A 27,265-nucleotide genomic window follows, 5' to 3' on the forward strand; every position below is an offset into this window, starting at 1 on the left:
TTGGTAGGTACGTTGCCACAATGGATCCTATCAGAAACAAGTGGGGAAAAATATATCTAGTTAAATACAGTATGCTAGTTTTCAGTTCAAACTTACTGTAATTCAAAACTGTAAAACTGATTTTGGTAGTTATCTTAGTAACGATTATAGCAGTGGAAGTTCTAAACTCTTGTTTACAGAGTTAATGATTTAATGATTTTGAACAACACTTGTTACTCTTGCTCTTTAATGTGTGAAACCACCCTTTGAACTAACCTGAGGTAATGGTAATAGATTATGTTGCCATTACTGCAGCAGACTGTCACATTAGACAACCAAATGATCCTTCATCATTACCCTCAACATCTGACTTTCTCTTCTCAGCTCTGTAGGTACACATATCCATACTAGTGCCTATATACAGTATTCATTGTGCCAGAAACAATAATGTTGATATTCACAGATTGTAAGATTATGGTAGAACAGACACGCTTAACTCTTTAAATACAGAAACAAGCAGAATCTGAACATGTTTAATCTATTTTAAGTCAGTGAAATAATGCACTCATGTACATGCCACATGTTTAATTCTTATACACAGGTTTATGTTTTTATGGTTTCTGGTTCAAAATCAAATATATGTTTAATGGGGCATTTGTAAGTACGAGGCAGCAGTAGAACACATCATTGCAGGTATAGAGGAATGTTTCTACTATGAAATCTATGTTTCTTCTTGAACAAGGGCTGCAGAAACTGCAGAAGAGGTTTGATTTGCATAGAAAAAAACAGAAAGGAAAGAGTTAAAGTATAAAGGGAAAAGTAAGAATACACATAGGCTTTCCATAGGTTCAGCTCAAAATGTGTTAAATAATATTAAGCATCCTGCACATTGCTCTTGACTGTCTGAACAAACGTATGACAAAGGCATCTGTCAGTTGGACATTTTTCATTACTTTCTAACTATTTTGCTCCTGAGGCAAGTTTCCCCCTCAAGTAATCATTAGCTAAAACATAATTTGCCACCCATTGGGATTGCATTACAGATCACACATTCACAGCAAGCTGACTGAATAACTAAAGGCTCAAAAGTAATGAAACATAAAGACAGAAATAGAGTCTTTAACCCTTTAACTCCAAGTTCTGAGGTAACTTTTGGACAAGTTTCTTTATTTGAAGCCTAGTGTCTGGTCACCCACTGATATTTATTTTCCTACTTAAATGAGTAATGTGTTATCAAGTATCGGATTACAGTTCAGCAATTCTTGTAGGTCTTCTTCTTACTTCCAGAACACTGGTCCATTGAAGCCAATAATTAGATAAATTAAGAGCTCAGGTGGAATCAAACCCATAAATATAAGGCCCTTCATCACTGGAGTCATGTACTTTAAATCTCTGAATGCTTTCACAGATATTTTTTGTGGTCTAATAAAAACAGTTTTTGCTGATTTAACTTTTTCTCTGCAACTGTGATGTTTACTGTACGTCACAATCAACACCTCTCTATGTTGATAGAGATTGCTGCTTCAAGACCTAAGACAACAGCAAGTACAATCAAGAGGCCTAATTGATTTTAGCACTCTTTCATACAGTAAATTTTAAATATCTCTCTAAGCCTGAAAGGACTGGGTAGGTTGCTGTTATTGAAAATCTGAGGGTATCTAGCTTTGATGGTGCTTGACCAGTTGTCTGTGACTGGAACTACAGGTCACAATCAGTTCTTGACATGGTTCTGGCTCAATAAATGGCACCTGGATTGCAGGAATCAACTTGCATAACTGAATGGACCTACTGGATAAGCCATGTGGAAGCCTGATGTACACGAATGTTAAACCATGGTGCCATGGAGCTATGAAACTGTTTTTATAAGGCTTGCTGGGTAGTCAATGGTTTAAAAAAACCACTGACAGACAAAGGTGTGGGTTTAAACATACTGTATAAGCTATACAGAGCCTCCCACGTGATATAACTATATATTATTAAGTGATTTCTGTACTGTGCCAATCCAACAAAAAAACATTTAGAATTCTTACAAGTGTAAAAAAACGGACTTTAGCTCTGAAGAGTCTCAAAATTATTTTCCACCCACAGCTTGTTTAAATTCATTTTATCTTTTTTGTATGCTAGATAAAGGTCGATAAACACATTTGGCTTTTCTTAATCGGAACAAACAGATGATATAGGAGTGTGAGGGGATTAATTGGAGTGCTGCAGGAACAATTACACAGTTTGAGATAAGTGTTCATCAGAGCCTGAAGAAGCAGCTTTACACTTTACAAACACTGGATATGAAAGCAATACATTACCTTCTTCTCTAACAGTATTTAGCCATTTTCCAAGTCCCATATGGGAGTCATCCAATGTCTACTAATTGTTGTCTCTTAAGAAAGTGAAAATTACAAAGACCTAATTAAATATAAAGACCCAATGTGTTCTAGATATTTCCCAAAAGTACCAAAAAGATATCACGTGCAGAAATGCGATACGGTACCCCAGGTACCCTAAAGTATTCAGGCATCTGCATTTAAACAGAAATTCTCCTTTAAATATAACCCTTCCATATGGTACTTTGTTCTGTCCATACCCATTTATTAAAAAGGTTTACAAAAACAAAAAAATATTACAGGGGTCACCTGCAAACCATACTGTACATTAATGCTTCTTTTCTGAAACACAGTTTGGTGAGTGATAGTATAAGATTAATGTATATCTAATAGATTTCTTAGTAAAGAAACATGTACAGTATGCATTAGTTATTCATTAGTGACAACAGGTAATAGGATTTATACTGGGGTTGTTCATTACTTTTAAGAGCAAATGTGTCACTTATAAAGAACAGGTTATAAATAAAGTCCAATGCGTTGCTCTGAATAGATAATGATACTGCATTCACACAATGCAGTATAAACACAGCATTTGCTTCAGCTTGTTTCTTTCAAAACATCATGCTCAGAACAGCAGCAATGCTGGTACATACAACTGAGAAATCAATTAGGCAAAGAGACTGATGAACCACCTTTGCAAACAAGTATACAGGTAAAAGCAGAAGCTTAAATATAGAAGCAATTTCAAGGTCTCCTACTACACAAACCATTCCCACGAGTTTTACAGGATGAATTTGAGCCTTTTGATGGGAAACTTGAAGCTTTTTTCATTTGTTTTTTTTACCCAGAAGACCAGAATTTGGGGCATTATTTGTATAGAGTTAATAGCATAAGAAGATATGTGGCTCAGAGTAAGAAGTAACGAAAGTAAAAAAAAACAAACATTGGCAATTACTGATGAAATGCTCCTATCTGACCCAGTTAAATAAAAAGGAATCAATCAGGTGCACTGCAAATAAATGTAATGTCTCCATGGGCACTTAGAGGAACAATAATATGCAGGAGTTTGAAGAAGTAGTAGTTTACTGAGAAGTTTACTGTACAATTACCCAATTAATACTTATTTTAATACATTTTTAAATTACATTTAAAATAAACACTGAGGTGGTGGTGGGGGATCAGACATTTTAATTAAAACACTTCAATACTCAACTCTATATCCTGTAAGGTTTACCTTTACTCTGCTTCAGCCTTTATAAAACTGCAATGTCTAAAACATAGTATTTTTAAAACAAATTATCTCCCATAGAGATATCTGAGGCACATCAATACGGTTTTAAAGTTAGGGTCCACCCAGCCACTGTACTGTACTGTATGTTTCCAGCAATAGGCCACCAAGGATAAGAAAAATTGAAAACACTTTCAATAAATGCTGACCTAGTAATTAATTATGGACATTTCCCTGTTTAATTTGCTTTTCACTGCTTGCTTGACTGTTAAAAACTATTAAATTGATATTTAACCTAAGTTACAGGAAACACATTTCTTTTCAAGGAGCTCATATCAACAGCTTTGGAGTTAAAAGGCAATTTTAACAGCATCTTTAAAGCAACCATTTACTGGAAAGTTTATGGTTTTCAATGAAAATCGGAAAATCAAGATAGTGTTCAGAACATTACATACCACAGTAGAACAAAATCTAGAATTTGAACAAATGTAATGCTAATGTTCAAATAGAACATTCCCTCGCAGTACGTTTTCTGTACTTATTTTTTTAAATCAACATCGTATCTCACCTTTGCCAGAGTTTGCACAAACACCTTTCCTGACACAACCAAAACTGACAGGCAAAATCAAAAGGTCTATCTGTTCCTGTGCAGGAACGCGCTGAGCTGTGCTTCATAAAAAATAAATAATGAACAGTGGAAACAATCGCTTTCATCTATGTAAGAAGCCTGATCCTTGGAGGAAATTTTGATTCTGTGTTTATATAGGCTCCTGAGTATTGAAAAACAACAGTTCATAACAAAAAAACATGTAAGAAATAAACATATGCAGTGGTCAAATACACTGTCAAGCGCAATAATTATCTCTTTCCCCTGTAGCCTTGTTGAGTTTAGCCCTCTCATGCTAAGTCTTATGATGACCCTCAAAAAGTCATTCATTTTCATACTGTTGGGAAATTCTACTTGCGTTCGGCTGTCTGCTTTGATATTAATGATTAAAAAGAGCTGCAGCTGCACTCATTGTCTGTGCTGAAGAATGCTGTATTCCGCCTTCTGTTCTTTGAATTGGGAAATACATCTTATTTTCTTTCCTAACAGAAATTTGCCTTTTATTATGGATATTTTGAGGTTTCTCAGCATTGCAAATTGAGAATGAACTCTCTTGGGTCATACGATATGCGGTATGAGGAAAGACTAGAATGAGTTTTGGCATTTGCAAAAAAAGAAGATTTCAGGCCATGTAGTTTTGCTTTCCCCCCATTTCTTTGCCTCAAGTTTGAAAGCAGGATACTTACAGAATAATTCACAAATTTATGAGCAATGACCTGCTTTTGGTCTCACATCAAACTAAATCCATTTAACACTCATTGAAAGGTATCAGTAAATGTTAAGAGACACTGGCCAGTTTTATCATTCCCCAGCTTAAATGAGTGCCTTCCAAAATTCACGCCTACTAAGGTTTGAATCATGAATGGGAGTTAATCACTTTGGGTGAGATGTACTGTAGCTATAGTTGGGACCACACATTTCCAGTCAACTGACAACACTAGTAAGTACAGTACATCTGATTAAGAGATTGTGAAATTCTTTTATTTCACTCCTGATTTTCTGGTATATCTGCACACAATTTTCATTTATTCACACTTTCACTAGCAATCAGAGGGTTTAATCTGCAATTTACTATATTTACAAAACTGTTTCCTTTGCATCTCAGACACATATTGATATTACAGCAGGTCAACGCAGTCTCAATGCAGATCATAACATTTGTAGGGACATTATCAAAGTCAAATAGTTAAATTGATCAAACTCACATGATTCTCCCTGCCTCAATCCAGTACCAGCATTTTCCTCTTATTCAGCTTACAAATAAGTATACAAATAGCTCATGCCCTTCATAGCATCCACTGTCTCTACAAATAGTCTCATCCCTCCTATCTCATGAGCACCAGAATAAGGCTTTGCAGAGCTCATCAATGGTTATTATGAGGGTTAAACAGTCTTCTAAATTGGCTCAACCTTCCTTTTGAACTTTGGCCTTGGGGTTGATTGCACATAAATTAGTATATTTTATTCATGGTTAAAGACCTTAACCTTGACCATTAAATATCTGATATGTTTTGGCAGAGATATTAAAAACTGATTAATCTTACATTGCATAGCAATTTGATCCATTACAAGATTTACAAGCTGAGGTCTTTTATAGGAGGCAGCAACAAGGGCTGGATAATTCAAACGTACTATCTTAATTTGAGTAAATAAAGAAATATTCAAAATTAAATACCCAAATACTATTATTAGCTTAATACTAATAGTGTTTTTCTTTGCCAGTAGAAAACACAAATCTACCTGAGGTAATTTTCTTCCCTCTAGTTTTTAACAGTTATTTGACATTTACAATACACAAGCCAAAAAACACCCCTTTTTTATTCTGATAAACATATAAAATAAAATCACATATAAAATATTATATGTATTTTTAAAATAAAGATTCAACTGATCCAATATATCTTGACTTAAACCAATAACTGTTTACTCTTGAGGAATCATGGAACACTACAGTGGTGTTTTAAGTTTACATGGAAAACCATAAGTAGAGGGCAAGTAGAGGTTCTAAAAAGATAAAATGTGTACCGATCATTGCATGCTTCTCTTTTGATTTTGTTAAAAGAGTCTTCATGAGAAGCGGATTACTGCATAGTAACCTAATTTTTTGTCATCTACTTTTTCTCGTTTAATATTTAAGCATCTGTGCCGTGGCTAGTCATAATCTTGGCTCACAGTACTGTACTTTCAGTGCTCCTGCAGTCTTCTATGTGTGCAACGCATAAGCTACACCAGAGTCAAAGTGTTTATCTGAGGACACTAAGTACAGAATATGTTGTTGATAACCTCTGATAATAAGCATCTATTATCTTCCTCAGTCTGCTATGTATTTCCATTTAGTAAAAACAACCAATTCATCTAATGAACTACTAAAAGTGGAAGGAATCACCAGGTATGGACTAGTTTTAGTACATAGGATTAGTATATATTCACATTATATCTCTATATCTGTATTCCTTCTAAATTTTACACATTTGTTGGTGCATAGTTACTTGTCCTACCAGCTACTCCACAAAGAATAACATCTTAAAAGATTGCTAAAAGCTGGAATGCCAATAGGTTTTTAGCTTTCTGAGACACAAATGTCCCATTCCTTCTAATAAGACTTAAGGAAAACTACTCATAATCCATATTTACTGATATGGTAACATACAATCGTAAACAATATAATAAGGAGAAACAGAAAAATGTAGAACGGGATGTGCTGCAAAGTGATAAGGATAAAAACAAGTGCTAAAATGTGGACTGGCAACATGTAATAATAGTACATGACAATCCTGAACACGACCATTTAAAAAGAGCTTCTAAAAAAACGGCATAAGGGGAAATTTCTTGGCAAGCCTCTTTTTTAATACACTGATCCCAGGGTAATGGATGGTTCTTGTTTTTTACAATTATGTTTGGCCTACAGATGGCTGATATTGCTGCCTGCAGTTTGTTATTCTGAACAATACAATAATGATGTTTGTAAAAATAGAACATTATCCCAGAGCCTGTCAATTCTGACCTTTGAAAATAGAAAAAAAAATAATTCCCAAGGACCATTATTAGTTCCACTAATGACCCACGGAATTCATCCAAAGATATAATTACATACCAGGACTAGGATACAGGTTTCTTTCAGAAATTGACTTTTTTAAATTGCCCAGGAGCAATGGTGACTTTTTTATAATGACAAAATTGGGATTCATTTGTAACCTTTCTTATATTTTCTAAATCCAAGGTAAAAGAGTGATAACTGTGTTCTGAAGAAATGTTCAGAACCAAGGAAAAACCCCAGTTCCCAATAACAAATTCCCAGCTCCAGGGTAAAAATATAGGCTTCTAGGCCACATCAGCACACTCCACTATGCACGATTAACCCCAATGCAGTAACCACTTGTTTTTCGTGGGACAGAGGGAGAGTTCTGATTTCCTCTTCTATATAGCCTGGCAGTTATCTCACAAAACAAGCAAACTGGAGTTATCTCACAAACTGGAGTAAAAATTGAAATACTCTTTTCATGATCACATATCTGGGGATCTTTTGCAACTGATTTGACTTGGAAAAACAGTACACAGGCAATGGATTGATCTTAGGTAACACGAATGTGCCTTTGATACAATGGTTTAAGTGAAAGGAAGGTAAAACTTCAATAGGCCGGGTTAAAGCAAGGAGAGGAGAACAATACGATGTGTTAACCTGTCACAGCACAGAGAGGAGAACAATGTATTTGACTAAAGCACAAGGAGTTTGTTTAGGTTTGCTCTTTTGATATTCAATTTGCAATAAAAATGGAAAGATAATGGTGATTTGGTACAGTTAGAGTGAAAACAACAACATACTGCTTGCCTGCCAGTGCTGAAAAGAATATTGCAGTAGAAAAGTCAGAAGAAACAATCCTAGATCATTTGTCATTCTGGAAAGACTCATTAATGAATTCAAGGCACACATGAGAAGAAAACACTTCTTTTGTGTTTTCCCATGTTATTCAGATAAAATACTGTCTCCGTGCCCAGTACTAGCTTGTCTCACATGGCAAGATGTCCCTCAGACTTGCCAATAGTAAGATTTTTTTTATAACTTGAAGAGTTACACTGTCAAATCAGTGTTTAAACCTGCACAGAGGGGGTCTGACATCTGGTGAGATACACAGTAGAATAGTTTTTAACAAATACAGACCCTATTACAGTGCTCTCCAACATCCAAATCATATATTTCACAGCAAAACTGTGGTATAGCAATGCTGGGTTGAGTAGTGAAAGAGCGCTCAGTGGAGAACTGAGTGGTTCCCCACACAGGAGGAGTTGTGGATTTCAATCGGAATTTCTAACCAAACTTTCCTGTGTCAGGTCTGACTTGACTATTCAGAGCTTAAGAAATCGAGCAGCCAGCAGGCCTGCTAGCAAGATGAGGAAAGGCTCTTTGCCATTCACTTTCCAAATTCATCTTTTTTTACACATCAGCAATGCAGAGATACTTTTTCATTTTTTTATAAAAAAGCATCATGTGACCAAACAGTGGCTGAAGAAACATGTTTTCATCATGTACTCCAGACATAGAGAAGAGTCAACATAGAGAGAATTGTTTTGGATGTTTTCTTTATATTTACAGTATTAAAAAGTATGGGGCAATATTATTCCCAGGTGTGCAAAAACCAGCAAACAAAGCTAAAGAGTAATAAACAGGGATCTCAAAACCAACTTAAGCATCATTAATTCTCCAGAGTTGTGGATATCTGTTTTAAAAAATTCAGCACTGAAAAGTCAAAGTTAGGGAATCCCTCCTTTGTTACTGTGGAAAAACCTTTTTCTTTGCAGTTTTAATTACACTGGAAAAAAACAACTAAACAACCTAAACTAAAAAAAAGGAAAAAAAAGAAACCTAAAAAAACCTCTGTAAAAAAACAGTAAGGCAGAGTTTGACATACAGGGTCTGTACTGATGTTTTTTTGACTAGAGTAAGTATTTAAATAAATAAATAAGCTGTCAATATTCTTTTTTATTCCCTGCAGTACTACCCAATTCACATTGCACATCATTCTCGCCCAAAATATAAATTAGTATTTGCACATCAAATCCCCCCCCGTCTCAGAGAGCCAGGAGACTTAGTGTAGCATACACAAAGGCACAAATACAGTTACCCGGAAAGGCATGGCAGATGTTTATGAAAGGAAATAAGAAGCAGGCACTGCTTTAAATATACTTTTTTAACCTTGATACATGGCACTTTGGGACTAGTTTTACTTCTTATTTACAGTATCAAAATAACCCCTTATGTGATGGATTGGTTCACTAGTTGTGTGCTACACACCACTGGCCCACAATCACGTTGTTGTGTACAGAAATTATCACAGCACCATGCGTTCTAAGCAGAGCATTACTTGAGTTTTAAACAGTTTAACTTGGTGAGTTCATGTTTTGTCTATAAATCAGAAATATTTGCTATGATATTTTGAGGATTACACCATCATTTTCTTCACAGAAGGCTTGTACACAGGTGTAGGCCTGTAATTTAACTAAAAACAACTTTTATGTTACTTTTGCATTGCACTTCATTTGCATTTGTATGTTGGCAAGTTGGGCTAAAAATGGAAAAGCTCATCTTTTCTTGAAAATTGTTAGAGATGAGTAATATTCTCTTTGAGTGAGGCAAATTAATAGGATGATTAATCCTATCTCACAAGAATTGCCTTTTACGTCTCTATATATTAAATTGAATTCAAGATTCTACTGAAGCCAAAAGTGTTCGGTAATCACATATCACACATTATTGTGAAACAGCCATGCTCCATCTGATCGGGAAAGGGAGGCTGAGCTGATAAACCCCCTTCATACCTTATCCCAAGAGGTACATGAGTCAATAATCTCTGCAGGAAGAAATGATTGATCCAACTTTTTTTCTCAGAGAATGGTAATGCATATCATAAATCTACTGCTACAATCTGAATGACTACCATCTGTAATAGCCATTGTCATTAATATTAGGAGGGTTTAACTTTACTTCTTCTTTTTCTAGAATATGAAAGAATGCATCCAAACTTGAAACTGCAGAATTATTTAGAATAACATTAAAGTCATCAACACTGCCTGATAACAAGTAGACGCTGACCTGACATTAATAGGCACCCGAATGTAAGGTATATATCAAAGAAAGATCTCTTCTGACAGGCAGAGCTTTCATACTGGTATCCAACTGGGATTTCAAATATTCCGACCAGCTGGATAAACTGCAGGATATGAAGAATGTGTCCATTGAGAGCCTGAAAAAGTTTGTGACGGCTGAGTTTGCCTGTCGAAGGTTTAAGTAATATGCATTTCAATGACTTGACTGGTATTTTTAGCACACCACTATCATAAATTGGCTTGAGTACATGCAAATACAGCTACATTTGTTGTAGATTTTTGAAAGACGCTAATGTGTCCTTCTGGTGGTCTGAGAAAACTAGGAACAATGCCAGTACATTATGCCTAAATATCATAGTGTTATTTCACTTGTCTTTTACTTAAGCATCACATACACTTGTTGGCATTTTACAAAATCTTAAAAAAGCTTGATAGAGATGGAAACCACCTGGCCATGCTGCTGAAACTGATACTGTGGGATTGTTCAAGAAACAGTAGGATGATCTTTACATCCATAACCAAATGGCCTCCCATCTCATTTTTCTTAATGCAATCTTGGGACTCTTAAGAACCTCACAAGTGAAAGACATCTGTTTGATGAGTGGCACCAGGGTAAGGTGGGGAGTCGTAGGGCAGCGGGAGACTTGCATGATATCAATGAAAGATGTGCTGCTCCTCCAACCAGTGTTACCTCTCTTGTCTGTTGCTGTGGTGTTGGTAACAGGTCAAATAGCCTACATTTCTCATTCTCTCCTGAGCAGCAACAGTTGTTGCGAAGTTTTAAAACAATTGCAGATTCTAAATTGGGTGGATAAATAACAAAAAAAGAACAATGAAAATTTTGGAAAAAAGAATGTAATCTTCAGTATATGAAATTAAGCTGGCCTGGATAATTGTTTTGTAACACTGAAATATTTTTGATTCCTCTAACAAAGCCCTGTTTTGGTTTTTTGGTAAATTCGTACATTTTAAAAGGTAGATGCCTGTATGTCTGTTATTTTCAGTATGTTGTGCTTTTTAACAGTTGTCTGCCAGTTAATAGGGATTCTTTTGCTCATGCATCAATGGTGATCTTCCTGCCTGTTCAGATACCCATTTTTCTCAATTTCTTGCTCTCACACCTTTCTCCATATCCTTTCACAAAAGCTGTGTTATTGTGCGGACATTGCATTATGAAATAGCTCTGCTAGGATTTCAATACACTGCAGTGTGATTACTAATAGCGCGCTTAGGGTCAGCCTGGTCTTGGAATATAATTTAAATCTTTTCCTGCCAAAGGAATTATACAGAATCATATGGTTTCAAAATAGCCTGCTACTGACTATAAAACAAGTTCCAAGTAATAATTGATCTGCCTCTGTCCTTTTCTCACACTACACACACTTTTGTTCCTCTCTTTTAAAAAAATCTATTTTGGTTTCATCAGTGCTGATTACTTCATGAAGATAGACAAGACTTGCAGCAAGACACTAACTTTCCAGTTACATCAATGTGGGTTCTGAGAACGTAGCTGTGTCTGGACAACATTCCCCAGAGCTATTGTCTTCAAGCAACTAGTCAGGTGACTGAGAGCAGCAGCTCATTCCCCCAAGTGATTTCTGAGATATATGGTTCAGACACAGCAGCTCTCACAGGGTGAGATAAACCTCTTTCTTTTATTGAAAAAACAATAGTTAATATATAATAGCCTTGTGTATATAAGTACGGATTTCATAATAATCATACAGATAGTATAACACTGCAGCATCTCCATAATCTTGAGTTATGCAATGACTATTGACTACGGCAACTATTAATGTCTATGAAATTCAAGTACTACAGGATCCTCTTAGTTAAACACAAAAAACTTCGGAGTTTACTGTCCTTCATTATCTTTCATGTTACAAAAACCTTTATCCTTATAAATGTGCTAACGTGTGTTATCAGAACTCAGGGTTCCCATGGCTGGTTGGGATGCACAATAGGCCAAGTGTTGCTGGGGCAGTATGGGCTTCAATTGGCTAGAGTTTTCTTGGCTTGTTATGCAACAGCCAACTTCCAGCTACCTGCAGTGCTCTCTGTGGGATACTCTCTCCTCCATTATGGGGGCTCAACACTTCTGTGAAGGACTAACAAGCTTGCAGCATGTCAGATGGCATGCAGCTGAGACAGAGGGAATGTCCAAGGAGCGCGTCCTAGAGTCCCTTGTTCCTCCTGTCTGGGCTTAGGCGACCTAGCCATGAGCTACAGTAGGACTCAACTGAATACACATCAAGCGACTGTTTATTCCAGCTCTAATGATACAGAAAAGTGAATACAATTAGTGATTCCAAAGTTTAAAAAAAGAAGCTTGAGAGAGAACTTGGGACAGCTATGCATCATTTCTACCCTCCAGCGCACTGTTGGGATGCAGAATGTGGGCGGATGCGAACTCAGCATCTCGCTACTTCAAAGATCACGTTCCAAAGGATATTGGGAGAGAAGCTCATTAAATAATTTGTGATTGCCTTTCAAAACACAGATTGAGGGGAGAAGAAAAAAGTAATGCATAAACAAACAAGGTAAAAGGAGATGCAATTAGTACTTTCATTGTTTGCAGAGCTGTACCCATTAGATACTGTGGAAAAGGTATGAAAAAGCAGGAGACTTAACACCACTAAGATAATGTGGCTACAACAAGCATTACAATGTTGCTATAAACATGGGCCTGGAAACAGAAATAATTTTCATTGCCCTATAAAATAATATTGCTACATTCACTGAAGGAACAGCAAATGCGTACATCTTCTGTAATGCAGGAAATTCTTTTGCAGGGCAATGAAGATAATTTTTTGCTGTAGGCAAGGGAAATGCCCTTACAAAAGCATGACTTGTTTTCTCAATGTCTGTTTCCCTCAGTTCTACGGTGCTCTGTTTTGTTTTCTAAAGCTGTCACTGTATTGTTTTTTTCTCCCAGGGTACTATAATTAAGCTGTAACCTATCAGTTGCAAGTAGCCAGGGTAGTACTCTTCCTTCTGGGGATGGCGGAGGCACACTGATAAGCAGCAGCACGAAGTTCTAATAAGCTAGAGGCGATATTTCTAATGAGAGATTTTCAGACTCCTCCAGGATGTTTCACAGCTGCTGTCATCTTTTAAGTACAGCGTGCTCCTGAGCAGCACTAGAGGGAGCGACTGGGTGCCGAAGTAAACACTGTGTCACACGGACACAGCAGCAATGTTGAAATCCCATTTTAAGTGACCAGCAGACTCTGAGAATATTTTATCTGTGCAGTGTGACACAAGCCAATTTCAAACTACGAGGCTTGTTAAGTGTACAAAAAAAAAAACAAGGCCAGCTTTCAATGCACCCACACCAAGTGGATATTGACACATCGTTTTTCTGCCTGAGCAGTCTGGGCAGTCATTCGAGAAAAGAAAAAGGAAATGGATACAAGCGGTTTTGAAATAACTCAGGCAGACTTGAGTGCCCCTGTGTAGCTCCAGGACCCAAGGGAAAGGATACAGTTAGCTGAACTCCTGTGTGAAAGACCTGAGAACCCCACTATGTTATGCTGAACTGCAAAAGGGTCAGTGATGTCTGATTTCCTGAGAGACCAGAGACCATTACAAGTATGTTTCTTATGCTAAAACAAAAAGCTAAAAATGAAACTACATAATATAGAATACACAGTGATCCAACAGATTTTCAAGGTCTCTTTAAATACCTATTTTTACTCTGGAGACAAGGAAAGATTAGTTTATTTATTTGAATAAGAAATTTTAAAAAAATAATTTAAAAAACAGATGCAACTTTCTATTTAGAATCAATCGTGTGCCTTTTTTCAGTCCTAAAAAAATGCTTCACATCTTCAAATAAACCACCTTTCTCGTTTCTGGAAAAACGATAAAAGAAAAGCCTCTTTTCATACACATCTTTAATTCTCTTAATTTTAAATGTTAATAAATACTGTGAAAAAATGGGCAGAAAAACTGTAGTTGGAGAAAAGGTTTTAAAATGTAACCCATCTGCAAATCTAACAAAGTTTTGCTTACCACAAAAAAGAACAGGAATTGGAGAATTGTTCATTTCTGCTGGAGCAATAGAAAAAAACACACCATCCTGCGTGAGTTTCATCTGTGGTCATTAACACCTACTCTCAGCTGAAGCAGACTTACATAAACTTGCTAAAGTGGTTGGGAGGTGAGCTATTCTCCTGTTAATAGCTGCATCTGGAAGATACAGTAGATCTGGGTTCTCATGCTATTTTCAAAGAAGTCACATCCTTATATAGTGTCCTAAAATAATTCACTGCCAAATAAAATTACATTTTTGATTTATTACAAGTATGGTTTATAATGTTTTTAAATTAACTTTTTAAATATATTATATACAAATATTAATTTATTAAATATATACAATATGAAGATATAAAAAGTGCAATTAACTGACTGCATAACTTTTCAGTGGGTGGCACAATGGTGCAGTGGTTAGTCTTACTGTCTCACAGTACTGGGGCCCTGGGTTCAATTCTGGACCTGAGGTGCCATCTGCCTGGAGTTTGTACTGTATGTTCTCCCTGTGTTTGCATGGGTTTCCTCCAGGTGTTCTGGTTTCCTCTCACTGTACAAAGACATAGTGAAAGGTTAACTGGCTCTGTGTGTGTGTGTGTGTGTGTGTGTGTCTGTTTTTCCCTGCGATGGACTGTCCCGTCCAAGTTGTACGCAGCCTTGTGCCCACTGCTTGCCAGGATAGGATAGGCTCCAGTACCCTAAAATCAAAGAAGCTGTTAGTAAATGGATGGATGAATAACTATTCAGCATATTTAAGCCCCTTATGCAGTATTTGGTAGAAATTACTGCTTTTAATAGTTCCGGATAGGTACAGTACATATGTGGACAGTTGGGCGCTGCAATTATGTTAGTTCCTTCCTGGCAAAATTGTTACAGTTCTGACATGTTTGTTGGGATGGATCTCATCAAGCCTTGCCATACATTTTATATTAGATTCAAATCAGGTCTTAAACTAAGTCACTCACGGACATTCACTGCAGGACATTGCTCAGATCATTGTTCTGCTGACGTGAATTTTCTGCCCAGCTTTAGATTCTTGGCTGACTCAAGTTTTCCTCTAGGACCTATCTGTATATTGTACCATCTATTTTTCCTGACAAGCTTCCAAAAAAGGTATTTAATACTTATTCAATTGAGAATCTTATAATTTTCTTTAAAATTTGTATTTCATAGCATCATCATTTTTACCATTATCAGTTTATAGAAGATTATATAGATTGTGTATAGATTCAACAGATCTATTGTACAGATTATAAATAGGAAGTCCTATTTCAAAGTGTCATGATTCGAAATTCATACAACAACAAAATGTAGAACCATTTGAGGCTGTTGCATGGAGGTGAGTACTTTTGCAAGGCACTCTTGCAATTAAAAAAGATAAAAAAACAGATTTTCTTAACCACTTATAGATACCTCTGAATAGCAGTTTACCAACTCAACTCAAGTTTAAAGGTAATTTCCTCATTCTTTTTTCAAAAAATACCATTGTCTCACAAAAATGTAAAAATTAAAAAAAAAGGTTTACTATAGTCAGACAGCAGGCTGTACTCTGCTGCATAGCAGGCACATTGTTGCAAAAATTGTTAGAAACAAAAAAAAACAAACTGCACTGATGTGGCACAGTCAGCAAAAGCACAGTGATAATAAAAAAAATGTTAAATCCAGTAACTGTCTTTTTATTTAATTTTGTATGGAGAAATACATACACAACCAGCAAGAAACAAATACAATTACACATCTGGAAGTTGAGAAATTTCATTTTGAGAATGTAATGTAACCTCTATCAAAGTCCTCATGTATAGCAATAGCAAATGAAAAAGCAGTATCCCACAACTTGAAAAGCATTAAAAGAGCTTTCTTAGTTGGCCATAGGAATGAAACAACTGTGAAAAACTGATATCTTGTAGTTGCATTTTATAATTGGTTGTGTTTAAGAGGTGAAGTTATGTGTTTTGTGGACTATAAACTCCAAATTAATTTGACAAAATCTCACTTTTCAATTATGGACAACTCACAAGTGGCAGGATAGGCTTATGATAAGCTTTTCAAGTTTAAATACAGTGAAAAGCTTAAAATGCTTGTCTAACCCATATCTCTCTCAAAAAGAAAAGTACATGGATGGCTGATTTAGAACTCAGGACTTAGCTAGCTTTCAATTCCCTGTGGGAGAGGTAGTTGTGGTTCCACATCTTTCTGCTGAAACGGGACAGGGTATCTCAATTCTTTGATAGCATTTCAAAAACTTATATCAAAAATGAAGCAAGCTGCCTTTTCCAAAATAGTTCATTCAGCTGGCTGTTATTGAAAATGTGATTACCAACGGATTTGGAAACTTGAGCAGTTTAATGGGAAACGTTCAGTGGATTCAGTTTTATATCTATGAAAGAAAATAAAATCCATTCGTGTTTTTTTGTTGAAATGCACAAAGAATGGAGCATTAAAAGGCAGTTAAAGCAATCACCTAAGAGACTGCTCTGCCGCAGAGCTGCGGGTGTCATGCTTTCTTGAGGGAGCCACAATCAGACTTCACAATTAACCATCAGAATCTCTTATAACTGTCTCTGACAGGAGACACAGTAGGGGATACTGAGAAACAAAGTTGCGTTTTTGAAAAAAAATATATTTTTCCCGCAATTTTGAGGATTATCACTCCTTAAAGATTCTCTTTACATCTCCCTGTGAGAAAACCTGTCAGCTAGGCACACTGTTTTCATCTGGAGAGACATTAAAAATAAAAAAAATCAAAATATATAAAAATATACACAAGAAGGATAACTTACAAGTTTGCCATCTTCCTCAGCAAGGTGCTGTGACATGAATTTTAATCATTATTAAAAGGTGACACTACCAATACTGAGGCTTCTGACTAAACAGGGCAGTTTACTGTATATAAATGGCAAAAAAGTTTACCTTTCTGGAGTAAAGATGACACACATGAACAAACACTGGAAACTGAGGATACTTCAACACCCACACTCCTGTGCTCTGAGATGTTTAGGGAAGGAACTAGGTATTAGAACTGCCACTCAGCAGTCAATACTTTTGGTATGTGGCTCATGAATTGGTATGACAGAACTTCTTTCCTACCTCATATTTGAGAAGTTTAAAAGGAATTCACCGGTGATCTCAAAAGAACACTTGTCTTGGGTGAGAAGGGACAGATGTTCCAACCTCAGTCTGCAGCTCAGGTATTCCTTGACACATTCACCCAACTTAAAAAAAATGTAAACAGCAAAAAAGAACCCCCTGGCATAATACCAAAATAAAAATGTTTTGTCTGCAGGAAAATGTTCTGACCCTTCCAAACTTCCAAGATGTCAACTGTCTGTCTTAATGTATTTTGTATCTGCTAGAGAAATGTCTAGCTCTAAACTTTGAAGCAATGGAGTCAACTATACTTGGCGTTTCTCTTACAGCTGTGAGCGATGTGAAATAGACAGCAGCCATGACAACCCAAGTCTACATAATGCTGAGACTATTACAGTGAGTTTAAAAGCTTGTCAAGATGTTGAAAGGAACAATTACAGGCATGTTACTTAAACAGGGGCAACACTCAGTATGATTCTTTGTCTTTTATACAGCTCTACTACAACTCATTAACTGTCTACAGCTCTAAAACAAATATCGCACACAATTTAAATAAAATGAAAATCTCTTCAGTCTGGATCATAGAAGTTTTAAAATAGACTTGATACAAGTACTAAATATCCTGAAAGGCACTGGCACTGAACCCAGTGATTCTTTTCATACTCAATGCTGAGACGAAGACCCATGGGCACAAATGAACATTCTGAGGAAGTATATTTAAGCTCAGGGGGTCTTTGTTACACAGAAAAAAGTGGTATGTGAAAAAAATTCAAGCCATGTTCCTAACACTGATTCCCTGAGATCCTTCAAGAAACAGATAAGACACTTGAATCAATAAGCTACTACCAACAAAATACAAAGACTTAATTAAATGGCTCCTTCTCATTAGTTACCCTTTTAATTTTCATTTCATTTCATAATTCTCTAGAGCATAGGTAAATACATTAGTCATATGTATTAATCATCATAGACATAATATAGTCACAAGAATCCTTATCTGCAGGTTTGGAAGAATATAACCCATATATTCCTAGATAAAAAAAAACTGAGTTTGCCACAACACCCATGTAAGTCTGCTTTCTGGCCTAAGCACAGCAGGAAATCAGCTTACTTAAAATTATTGATCCTTTAACCACTTAAAGTGGCCTTGTTGTTAATAAGATCAAGATCTAAATATGATGTGAATTGACCTCCAACAACACTTTGAGAACCACTTTCATAATACAATCTTTTATAATACAATCAAACAAAAAAAATAGGTTATCTGCTCTTGTTAAAATGTATTTGTAATTCCCACTTGTGGGAACCAATAGAAATAAGTGCTCTCTAAATCTAACACACTTACTGTAGAAGTTTCTGCTAAAGAACACTGTCCACTATTTGCCAGACTGACAGTAAGAAATAAAAGGGAGAAAAGATTGAAGCAATAGCCTGCATTTTCTGCATCTGTGTATTGTTTAGCTTCTTTTTTTCTATCCTCCCACGTGTAGAATCAAAATCTGTAATCAACTTACAGCAAGACAGAACAGACAACAACATACTGTACATGTATTCTCCAGAAAAGCACCGCTGAACCATCTGTTACTTTTCAAAGTAAAGGCCAACAGGGCCAAGAGCAGGACAAAGGCATTAGAGGTAAGACTTATGTAGCTCTCAAGAACACAGTGTGCTCTCAGGTACAGTACTTGGCAAGTTGCAAAGATGGCTCTTGTGACACTTTATAAATCTAGGTGTGCAAAAACGGACATGGTAGTAAATGTTTAATTGAAATGGGAAATGCTCTTTAGAACCTACAGTACTAACTACTCAGGAAAATAACACCCCTGAGAAGACATCTCAAGGCAGATAGCAAAGTAGGATACAGTATACTGTATGTGAAGCAAATTCTTGGTTCATGTAACAGTATGCCTCAGTTCTTAATTTTACTTCTTTTCTTTAAGCTTAGAGTTGTGAGAAACTCCCGAATTTTAGTGCCCGTGTAACCCCTTTCCACTCCTTTTTACCTGATTACGCCCCCAAAAAGGCAACATATGCATAGTAAGGAAAGCGCATTTGTGATTTTTTGATCGCACAGAGGTTCACAAGTAAAACGAGTTTTATAGAAATGTCATAACACGAGCTGTTTATGGTGCATCCTTACTCTTACAGTCAACACAGACCCTGCTCATCACATGTAACATTCAGAAAAGATCTTTGGCTCAGAGGGGCAAGCTGAGGGACTGCTTCACGTAGAACAAGCTACGACTGCTTATACAATCAGATGTAAATGGTAAACTGATAAACGTGATTCTTGTCCTCTAACAATTACTTAATTGCCTATTTACTTGATTTTCATAGGCATGTAAAAAAATAGCAAAGAAAAAAAGAACAATAACAATAGGGTTACAGCAACTTTGTTGCTATGATATAATGTAGGATGTTTATAAATCTAAATAAAGGGCTTCTATATTATTGTCTTTCTGGAAAGGACTTCTCTTATATGTACTGTATATAAAACGTTTATGAGCATTTATTTAAATGCTCAAGGATGCCAAACTCACAATGACTGAATTTCAGATACATTCAGCATAACTACAGTATAGTTTTCTATTTTAACTCTGAAGACTCTATACTACGCTGGTGGAAAAACAAAAGTACTATACCATCTGCAGAACAACAGCAATTATTGAGGTTTTCAGCCACAAATGGTTGAAATATTGCTTAAAATTACTGAATGTTAACAACTGAGAACCTCAATTCTTGAACTGCCAGAAAAAGAAAAGCTTTAGCTGCAGTTATACTGTAGCAGCCTGAACAATGGCCTTCTCAGCAAGATCCTCCTGTGATTCTATCTGACAGCCAGTCACAGCAAGAACATTACACTCTCACACGTTCCACTGCCTTCAGGACGTTTTGGAAGCAGAACAAATGCATAAGCTGTGTGCTCTGCGGTCAGTTAAAAAAGGTTTCGAATGTGATCTGAGGGTATTTAGAGAAGTGCATTCAAGAAACCAACCTAGCATTTCGCAGCAGTCAAGTCACTTTTTAATCCCAAGTTCTTTTGCAGCTGCACTCAACAAAGAAAAAAATATCTGAGACATGCTGCTGGTGTTCCTCACAAAAGTTTCAAACAAGGCAAAAAAAAGATAACTGCTGTTAAGGGCGCAAACCCTGCTGGTACTGGCATTTAGCCATTTCAGTGGATTTAACACATCACAGCCTTAATATTTTTGCACAGAAAGACAATTACAGCTACCTCACTGAAGTTTAAAATTCAACTCTGTGTGTAAATTACAGAGAAAGACAAATTCTCTATTTGAATACTGTGTAAAGGAAGCTATATTCAATAGGACTGCATACACTGTGATTCACACTTCTGTTCTTACACTACTGCAGTGCTAAATGAGCTTCATTACTTCTGACTAAAGCCAAGACAATTAATAAATCACTGAAGTGTATGTTGGAATGAAATAAGACTCTGTACTGTGAGTTACAATATTGCTTTTCTGCATGTATCTTACATACTAGTTGAAAAACAGAATTACAAAAAAAATGTGTATCTGAAGGTGAAGTGACATGAGAAGTAAGTTTAAAATCTCATTGGAGGTTGTCTCAGATATTGCTTGGACGCCTCCAGGGTTCAGGGTTTCATTTCAATTCAAGCTTTCACTTAACTTTGTGGATCTAATTATGGGCTAAACTGGACACATTCAATATTTTTGCAGGATCTCTTAAAATTTGTAAGACAGGCTTGATTCATAGTGCTGTACTTTAGCTATAACATTGTTTCTATATAGCCAAATCCCATGTAAAGATGAGCTGTTTACAGTTAATCAAATAATTAGATCAATCAAGTGAATGAGGGCTTTGATGGAACAAAATCCAGAAGACCCTGCAGCCAGGAAGATCCAGAACATGAATCTAATCTCTGCTGTTTTTTAAAGTACTTGAAATCATCTGTAATTAAGATTTATTAAGCCAATAATGAGTGATCATTAATAAGTCATTAACAGCTCAGGTAGAGCAAAAATGATAAGACTTTTATTGCTCTTCAAGCCTAGGAGTGGGGACCACCGATCGAAATAGTACTTTTTTCTTTAGCTGAGAAAAAAGGCTATGGTAGCAAATTCCATGATGGCTTACTACTGCTTAAGAGTACTAAAGACTGACTTAAAAGATTCTCTGTGGAATGATTCATTACCACACAGTACAAATGATATTCATAAGATACTTTTCCTAATCTACACCTACAGCTACTGGGTTGGGGAAGATGGGAATTAATGTTTTTGATTCTAGTCCCCGAGATAAGCAAAATTAAATGTCTAACCCCACGGATCAGGGAGAAATGAGCCCAAATCATAAATATTTAGAGCCTGGCCATTAAAATCTGCATTGCTTTCTGAAACTAACTGGTAAAATGAAAAGTCGGGTAGAAAACCTGAGAAGATGTAATAAACTTAGCTGAGTAAAATAATTCCCCTTATACTGAATACTCATCTGTCAGGAAAAAGCAGAGCTTGTGGACAGGCTATTACTCTTTTCCCACAGAACATGTATGGGTTGTGTCACAGTGGAAGATAGCAGCCCAACTAGTCAAACTCAGGACTTTGCATGGATGTCACTATAAGAAAAGGGGTCTGGTACCCAGAGCAACACATAAGGTTTCTGATTAATATTCCAAATTAGGGGCATTAGTATTCATATTAATATTAGATTTAGAAGAGGGATTCTAATCGTCATGAAACATATTTCTTTTTTACTCTTAAAGAACAATGTCAATGACAGTAAAACATCCCTAGCACACTTTTCAATCTTCCTGCCTGTTAGTCCTAGCACTATACTTTTAGATATTTGCATCAGGTAACTCACCGCATTACTTTTACTGTATCCTGTAGTTTATTTATTTTGGCATCTACTAGCATTGGATAATGTACTGTACATGTACAAATACCTGAGTTACAATGGTCACATATATTACAACAGTAAATTTACATTTTAAGTCACATCACCTTGGATCAATAATAATATTCATAATATATATTTTATTTTGTTCAGCTTTTCAACTGCAATGGACTAGCGTCACACCCAGGGTGTATCCTGCCTTGTGCCCTTTGCATTCTGGGATATAGTAGGTTCAGGTTCAAACCGGATGAAGCAGTTAGAAAATGGAAAGATGGATGGATTTTTCGGTACAGGCATCATCTGATGAATTGATGACAATAACTAGCGGGATGTACAGACACTGTGTGTGGGACACTCAAGTTAACATTCACAACAATTAATACTGAATTATCAACAGTCAGGGAAATTTAAAACATTTTAGAGCATAATTTTCCTCAGTTTCCATAGTTACTTTTAACACTAAAACATTCCACATTCTAATTTAATATAGATTATGGAATTCAGCTGCCAACAAATTTGATGTTATCAATTAAAAATGATCCTCACATTACATCACATTGTTTCTTTGTTTTGTGCCAGCAAAGTTTTATATTTATGATTTTAATGTGACTTAATTTTATCATCTATATTCAGAAGTTTGCTTCTGAACCAAAATACAATTATAAAGATTAGAATTAGAAAGAAACTGAGAAATGAAGGCAAACCAATATGTAGAAGCAGTTTCTTCTCTTCCTCTTTATTTGTGATAATGAGCTGACAGATCAGTGGCTTTCAAAAGAATGCATATCTATATTCCTTTAAAACGTTCTGTAATGGAAAAATAATACATATGCATTATGTTCAATCAGAAATCCTACACACTACATCTCCTCATTTCAAAATAATTCCTTTATTTGTTCTTTTTATAATTAGTTATTTATAATTAATAGTCTAACCATAGCAACAAAGGTAATACATTCTCTTGAGATTCTGTCGCATATTGTAGGTTAACAATAACAACATTATCATACAGAAATAGTTTGATAATTGTAAGCAAAAAAAGCTTTCCTTTGGACATAAACGGCTGTTGCTTAATAATGAACAAGTAGAAGTAAAACAAATGTTTCAAGTGTGTGGGGAAACGAGGGACAGAAAAGGAAGATGAGCCAAGGAGTGAGCAAGGAAAATAAAAAAAAAGATCATGAGAGTGGGTGGGAGAGAGGGTTAAAGAGATGGAAATCTGGGTGACAGATTCCAGAGAAACAGTGGAAGTTGGCAGATTCCAGAAGGCGGGCTTCAACACTTCCCCTGAAATTCTACTTGCTTGTTTGCAGCTTGCATTCTAATGCAGTTCCCCTTTCTAGCCCCTTGCTTAATTAGAAGATATTTACTGCTAGTTCCATTTTTACTTGAAAAAGGTCCTTTGAATGTAATTGCTTAAAGATGTAATTACTAAATGCCTGCCCTCCTTAATGAATGCCATAAAATTAAAAAATATACTCACACTGGAAAGCATAAACAAGTTGAGCCAACTGACAACAGCTCAGAAGCCAAACATTTTCTTTCTCAGTAATGCAAGCAGGCTTTAAAGTTTTAATCATCCTTTGGATTAACTCAGTATCAAAGCTATCCTCTTTAGACTTAATCTGTTTTTCCTATTAAAAGTAGTAGGTCTGTTTGGCCCAGTTTACATTTGTTTACATACAGTAGCTTAAGTTTCAGGACCCAAAATAACTACGGCTACTTAGTACCGTAACTTGTATAGTTTCTTTATATTTTTCTTCCCTTTTGATATTTTGATTGAACTTTATTTTTGCTTTCTTGCGAACATTTACCAGGTAAAATAGAATAAAAAGGTGTATATATCTATCTCAAAACAGTGATATCAATCAGATTGATCAGTTTGAAGAAGTGATCATAATTTCTTTAACCTATCTGATCCTCAGAAACAAAAATGTATATGTTTGTTACTACTTATTAATATGTTTCAAACTACTTTTTGGGGAATGTTTTCCTAGGTTACAATATTGAAGGGTATGGGAATATTAATATGCATCTTGAGGAATACAATCTAGTCTTTTGTGACTGAGAGGCATCAGAGGAACACCATCTCTGTGCTCACTCTGTGTCAAGAGAGTCTTGCACTGGACCAGACAAGATGTGACACTGTTCAAGTCTATTGATACATCTTTGCAGTGACTTGATTGACTCTGTCATTCTTAAGATACATTTCTGTCTTTCAAAATGTGCACCTGAAACACTTCAGTTTGCACAAGTCATGATGGATGCTGTAACACACACATGGAAATACAAAGTATAAATGTTTATACTCTTCTTTTCCTTAAGGTAGTCACTTGAACTTTAAGACTAGCATCTTCCTCTTCCCTTGCTTAGTCTCATATTTATGTCATTCATAACAAATCCAAAAGCCACATGATTACAGCAATATCTAAAGATTAATTCAGCACTTTAGTATTTAACATAGTATTTTACACTGTAAATTTAACTAATATAACCCTTAGATAACACTTGTATGTGAGCCGGGAATAAGAAAATCAAAATCTGTGGTATGCACAAATGAAATTTGCTGTTAGATAATAAGAGCAACATGAACCACTATGAATATGTTTCTATGCCATTAAGAGAGGTTTGTATCTTTACCGACGTCTAGAGTTAGTTGAAACAGTAATGTTTAAGCTGAAGCTTTATGATTGCTCAAAAGAGAGAGTGCGATATACTGTTTGTGTGTTGACTGCGTAAGATGCAAATATAAGCCTACAAATGAAAAGTAAATTAGCATTAACGACTCACAGTGATACAAAATGAAATACATTCTAAAAATACTATATTGTTTTATAAATATAAATATGCAAACAAATAAACAGCTAACTTGACAACCAAGCTTGATTGAAATATTACAGAGGACTGAAAAGTCTAATAAGCAAAAACTCAAATATATACAGTATACATTATAATAACTTACATGAGTCACTGTTTGATAAACTTTCCAACTAGGAAGTTGCTCCAATGAGAATAAAAGTACAATTCAGCTACAATACTCAGGACACTAAACATTACCAGATATTACTGTGAGCAGATAATCCAAACCACAAATGAGAAATTGTGTTATCATCCTGATCAGATGAATTTTTAAGATATTTTTCAGTTGCTTGCTTGAAATTATCCCTTATGGCTGGGAGATAATAGCATACTTATTGTACATAGCACCTTTATTTCCATATCCCATGTGAGATTAAATACACTGAACATTATTAACAGAATCAATATAAAAATCAAATAAAAGGCTCCTAGCCTTTTAAACTGCATCACAAAGGTGAATGCATAACAAAGAAAGATTAATTAAACTTAGAGTAGCAAGTCACAAAGGTTTTAAAGACCTGATTAGTTGTTTTGAACATGGTTTTTAATGTATAGTAAATGTCAAAATTATTCTCTATAACGATAGTTGAGTTTAAAACCTGTTTATCATAACCATCCTCCAAATTGGAATCTCCTTTCAAGTAATAAAATCAGTATAATTTGTTCACCTGACAAACAAGGCCAGACATTCTAAAGATTTTCAATGCTGTGAAGGTCATCGAAGCTACATGCGTCAGTCATTACCTGTCTTTAGAGGAAATAAACAGAATGGATGCAGTTATTTTATACAACACACCTCTGTGATGGACATCACCTTTCTTTGCAGAAATCCAAAGAAATTAATAACTTGACCCCTTGTCATGTTGACAGGGTCCTCATGCACACCAATGTTTGAAAAATAAAATAAGGTGATGTGATAGAGTACTCTGTGTTTAAGGAGACAAAGAAAAGAGAAGAGATGGCTATCATGTCTGAAGGGTAATACTGAACTAAGGACACAAATTTTAACTTAAAGAAAGATAAGCTAAAATAATAAGCTAAAGTGCCTTTAATTATAGATAAAACCCTCATTTCTTACATAAAGAAAGAGTGACCAAAGTAACACATTTATTCAAATTACTGTTTCATTTCAATCTAGTGTTTTATCTGTGAAGTACACAGCCATGAATACCAAAGCCTCTGAGTGACAATGACAGTGTTAAAGGCGAGCTATTGATGTGAAATTATTATTTTCCTTGAGAGGCTTCCTGCAGCTGTGCTCGAAAAGTTATTCATTTCCAGAAAGCTAACCATTTTGATTTTCTACTTACTGTAGGTTTACATTGGAATGTTTTGCGCTTAATTGTTCTGAACACATTCAATTAAGAGATATTCCCCAGCTAAACAGCAGAGTAGATAAATAATTAAGCAGATTAATCTAGTAAAAAAATAGCTCAACATCTGTAAAGTAATGAGACGTTAATTTTAGATTTTGTTCTGCTCACTCAATGTTCCCCTTTTGTTGGGCTACTGAAGCTAAAGAGAATGACAAACATGTTGCAGCACCATGTTTTAAAGTGTTATGTTTTTGCAGTTGGGTCCCCTGACGGCTTTCTGGAAATAAAGAGCAAAAAGAACATGGCACTGAGACTTAAATTCTAGGCTGCATCATAGCAAGAAAGCAATCATTTTGTCATTGAGGTAAATCAGTCTGACTTCCCTGAGTAGTTCATGTACTGTATTTTGTCAATTTAAAGTAACAAAACCTGGAATAATCAAATTAGCATTCTTCTAATGCCCTCATTTTTAAAGTATGGATTAAATTTAGGCCCTTAATCCAGCATAGAAGAGATGTAAACTACATGAACAAGGCAGTCATTGCTGGCTTCTTTTTCACATCAAGAAGCCCCAAAAGCACAAACAACAATCAAAATCACAGAATGGAGGACTGGCACTGCTCTCACTTGTAACACTTGTAACACTAAGGGTTCACAGACACCACGCAGGCCACAAGGGGTCACTACTGTGCAGCAGGCTGAGGAAGGTCTGGCTCATATCAAAATCCACCCTCTACTGATGGCTGTCCTACCATCAATCTATCCATCCATTTAATTCATTAGTCATGGGGGAGCCGGAACATACAGTATCTTGGCAAGCAATGGGCGCAAAGCCGGATACACCCTGGACATG

At 35.8% G+C, this 27,265-nt stretch overlaps 1 protein-coding gene across 1 annotated transcript in view; it reads right to left on the reverse strand.

Moving 5' to 3' along the window:
- Positions 1-27,265, reverse strand: part of LOC148830688 (1,4-alpha-glucan-branching enzyme-like) — a 371,399-nt gene that overhangs the window by 36,139 nt on the left and 307,995 nt on the right. The window lies entirely within an intron of this gene.

This window comes from Atractosteus spatula, chromosome 7, assembly GCF_055471065.1.
Source record: "Atractosteus spatula isolate fAtrSpa1 chromosome 7, fAtrSpa1.hap1, whole genome shotgun sequence".
Classification (NCBI taxonomy): Eukaryota; Metazoa; Chordata; class Actinopteri; order Semionotiformes; family Lepisosteidae; genus Atractosteus; species Atractosteus spatula.